This window comes from Gossypium hirsutum, chromosome A04 (assembly GCF_007990345.1).
Source record: "Gossypium hirsutum isolate 1008001.06 chromosome A04, Gossypium_hirsutum_v2.1, whole genome shotgun sequence".
In the NCBI taxonomy this organism is placed as follows: Eukaryota; Viridiplantae; Streptophyta; class Magnoliopsida; order Malvales; family Malvaceae; genus Gossypium; species Gossypium hirsutum.
Genome location: NC_053427.1, coordinates 82,505,214 through 82,509,874, shown reverse-complemented (window position 1 = coordinate 82,509,874; position 4,661 = coordinate 82,505,214). Strand labels below are relative to the sequence as shown.

Genomic DNA, 4,661 nt, shown 5'->3' with positions numbered 1-4,661 from the left:
AATAGAAAGAATTTGAAAATGTGAAAATTACGATAATAGGTTTTTGGGTGTTTCTATTTTTGGTATTTTTTGTCAAATTTTATTGATAAATTTGCTTTTTAAAGCTTTTTAGGTAAAATGGTCACAAAGAAAAGCAAAACTACAAAAATGACTAAATTGCACAATGTGTGAATGTTGATTGTTAATTTTTTTTAGAATCAAAACTAAATTGGCACAATGTATAAATGTTTAAGGGTTAAAATTGCTATTATGCCAATGTTAAAAACAGTCTAGTGACCAAAAAAAGAAAAGAATCGAATAGTTGAGTGATAATTTTGTAACTTTTCATAATTATGTGACTAAAAAAACTTACTGATTATTGGTTGACCACCGGTGTAATTTACTCTTATTTTATTTGGCTAGAGAGAGATAGCATGATTCTAAAGACATGTTGTAGCCTTATGAACATGGTAGAATGTTTCAAAAGCTCTAGAATGTTGTAGCCTTGTATAGAGTAGTCTAGGCTAGTGTAGAATACTCTAAAGACTTGTTGTGGACCATCAAATGTAAATGATCTTGGTTGTAGGATCAATGGGATTTACCTATAAATAGGAGGCACCCCTCCTTCATTTTTACATAACTTCGCATTTAAGTAAAATATGTTGAAACCATTTTTTTATTTTGAAAAAAAGGGGATCGATTTTAAAAAGAAATATGGAATCGCCACCAATCCTTTTTGTTTAGGTGTGATCGGATCACCTATAAAACATTTTATTTTATTAAAATATTGATTTTGGCCTACGAAATTCAAGAAAACATGTTCGGGAGTCGGTTACGTGCGAGGAAGGATTAGCACCCTCGCAGAGCCCAAAATTGGTACCTTATTGATTAATTAATGTCCTAATGTCGAAAATTTAAAAAAGATTTTAAAATACAACCCCTTTAAAAAAAAGTTTGGATAGCTCGAAGTAGATATTAAGATTCTCTTGTTCTGAAAAAATAAAATATCATATCTAGCATGTTAGGATACGACATTTCAAACCATCGATACCAAGATCATCTCATGATTTCCAAAAGTCATGCATTGAAATTTTAAAAGGATCTTCAGTTATTTGGTCAAACAGTAAATCGAAACCTAGCACGTTAGGGCACGATTTCTCGAATTTCCAAACGCGAAATTTTTCCTTTATTTAAAAATATCATTTTTTAATAATTTAAAAATATTTGGCTATCTAGGTTTAACGATAAAATCGAAACCTCGTAAGTTAGGGTACGATTTCTCGTATTTCCTAAATGCGAAATATTGTCGGTTTTCACAGAACTTATTTTGAATAATGATAGGTGTAATATTTAAACGATGTATAAATTTTATTTAAAACAATGACTTATAAATAAAATTATTGTATTAATAAACAACAAGAATATGAATACATTAATAAAACAGTTCACGATAATCGCATGACATACTAACTTTTAACATTAACATAAAAAGGAATCCAAGAAAACAAAATAAAAATAAAATAAAATAACTAATAATGTGAATAATAACAACGACAATAATTATTGAAAACACACAAAAGAAAAACAATAAAATAATAAAAAAGGTAATAAAAGTAATGAAATCTAAATTTTGGTGTAGGGTAGATAAGTGGACGAACAACTAGGGGATAATAAAAGAAAATACAAAAGGGCTGAATGCAAAAAAAAATTTAAAAAAATTTAAATAAAGGCGATATTAAATAAATAAAAGAGTATTATTAAAACATTTTATTAAAAAACTAAATAAATAAATCAACACATATATGTAATAATTTTAAAATAATAAAAGCATAAAAATCGCCTAGACTAAAGATTAAATTTGAAAATAATACGAATTTTGGGTTTAAATAAAAAAGATATGGAAAGGACCAAATCGGAGTTTAAGCAGGATTTTAGGAATAAATTGCAACCAAAAAAAGGTAAAAGGACTAAATAAATAAAATATAATAAAATAAAAAAACAAAACAGTTTAAAAAAATGAAGTTAAAATGATCCTAGATCGAATTGAAATTAAAATAAAATTGAAGGGGCCAAATAAAAAAAGAAAAACAAAAAGGAGATCAGGCCTAAATAAAACCTGCAAAGAATAAGGGACTGACTAGGAAAATAGTCTCAGTCTTTAAGCGCTGCATTTCAACATGGGTCAAAATGAAATAATTATGAAATTATCGGGTGAAATTAAAAAAAGAATAAAGTGGGCGAAATCGCAACGCGCTAAAAGTACCGAAGGGTGAAAGGGAAAATATACTTGTCCCTATTATGCGCAGCGTTTACCCAAGGACTAAAATGGCACACAAATAAAATGGTAGGGTAAATTTAAAAAAAAAAAATAAATAAATAAAAAGACTGAATTGAAATATCTAAAAAGGTGGAAGGACCGCGGCCATAAATAACCCAAAAGCTAGAAACGCACGGATCCCCTGGCGGGTCGGGTCAAAGCGCAGGTCATGACCCCTAAACGGTGCCGTTTTAAGGCATTGAGATAGGCCCAAAACGAGTCGTCTAATCATCCTATAAAAGTGAATTTTTTTAAAAAATTTCATTCTGTTAACCCTTAAAAAAAATTGAAACGCCCTTGAGATGCTCTCAAACTCCCCTTCATCCGGGCGCTGATTCCGGCGAAAGAAACCACCGTGGTGGCGACGGACGAACCCAGGTGAGATTTTCACTCTCTTTTCCTCCCCTTTTTATATTTTATTTTTTCTAATCAATAAAAATAAGAGAAATAACGATAAAAAATTGAACAAAAGATAAAGGCACCACCTTTTAAAACTTTTTGTTTTCTGAATTTATTGATTTTTTTGTATCGTATTCGTTCGTTCTCCAAAAAAAATATAGCTTGATTCCTAGCCTTTGATAGCCGAAAAGAAGAAGAAAAAGGAAAAATATAAATTTTGTTTTTTTTTCTTTGCTGCTGTCGTATTTGTCTTCTTGCAGGTACTAAAGCGACATGGAGGTGTACGGAGGGTACGGAGGCCGTACAGTGGTGGTGCTGTTGCTGCGGCGCAAGGCTGGGGTTCCTGTGCTCTTTTGCTGAGGATAGGGTTTATTTCTGTTTTGGGCTTGGGCTGTTAAGGTTTGGTTAATTCTGATTTGGGCTTGTTTGGGTTAATGAGTGTATCAATTGGTGTCTTAGGCCATTGGGTATTGGGCTTGACAATCAGGCTTGGAATTTGGGTCTATAGCATTATGGGTTATATAATTTGGGCCATAAATTTATCTGTAATTGGACTGCTGTAAAATGGACTGTTAGTTTATTGATTTTATTATTTATTATTTTGGTTTTGGTATGGGCCCAGGCAAAAATTGGGCCTTACAAAATACATCTCCTAGCATTCTCCCAACCCTTAGTATGCTTAGAGAGTGCACTCTTAGTGTGCATGTAAGGCTCAAAGGCTAGAGAGTGCTGATGTGTCTTAAACTAACTAAAAATTTAACTAGACAATTGCACCCATCAATTAATAGTATAGTTATGGTGAGCAAAGATATCGTTTCCACGAAGACTAAAAGTACTGTAATTACTGTTTTTTATTTAATTGATAAATTCGAATGATTGATTAAAAAATAAAATTAACTAAATTAATTAACTAACGAACACGACAAAGAACAAAATATGAAAATAATTGATTAACAACCAAGAAGCAAAAAGAATACCCAGTAAAAGAATTCAACTAGACTTCATTTGTCACTATCAATCTCAATTACACAATTTATTTACTTAGTATATTGATCCGTAGAAATTCCTAAATTATGCTAATATCTCTTTCAAGAGTAAGAACAACTGACTCCAGGTTGATTAATTGAAATTTCTTTCTAATTAAAACTTCTAGTATCACATTAACTCATGCTATGGATTCTCATATTAGATTTGGCTCTAATATGGAAGATTTATGTCATCCTATTTCTAGGATTGCATGTAACTCCACTCAATCACGCAAGATCTACTATTAAATAGGGTCTATTCCTCCTCTGGTTTAAGCACATCAAACATGGGTCAATAATCTAGAAATATCAAACCAAGAATTAAGCACACATAATTGAGAACAATATCTAAGTATTTATTGCATAAAATAAAAATTAAATGACAGAATCCATCATAGGGTTCATCTCCATAGGTATTTAGAAAATTAGTTCATGCTTAAAATAAAAAATCCAAGATACAGTATAACCACAAGAAACAAAGAAACTCATGATGGCTTCTTAAGAAATCAACTGGGAGTCTTCAATCTTGACGGGAATCTGCTTCAAAATCAACTTCAATGGTGTTTTTCGAGTTGTTTTCTTGAATATTCTATGATGACTCTCTCCTACCTTCTTATTTTTGTCATATATATGTCTTAGAATGCTTGAAAAACCTAAAAATCGTGTTCTCCCGCAGTTCAGAGTGCCAATTCATAAAATCGACATGGCCGTGTGGCAGCCCATGTGGCTCACACGGCCGTGTGGAAGGGGTTAGCCCGTGTGGATCTTGTACCTTACTCCAATTTTCTAGTTTTTGCTCATTTTGCTTCTAAATGCCCTATTAAGTATAAAAACATGAATTTAAAGGATTAGAAGCATAAAATTCACCATTAACATCAAATAATCAGCTAAAAACGCATTAAAAATTAGATTAAAACATGTTATTTTTAACACTTATCAAG

The 4,661-nt window shown here is 31.3% G+C and overlaps 1 long non-coding RNA gene across 1 annotated transcript; it reads left to right on the top strand.

Moving 5' to 3' along the window:
- Window positions 1–2,559: 2,559 nt before the first annotated feature.
- LOC107942978 (uncharacterized) lies at window positions 2,560–3,294 on the top strand. The gene is made up of 2 exons (XR_001695948.2): window positions 2,560–2,674; window positions 2,956–3,294. It is a non-coding gene; the product is annotated as an uncharacterized lncRNA (long non-coding RNA).
- The last annotated feature ends 1,367 nt before the right edge of the window (window positions 3,295–4,661 follow it).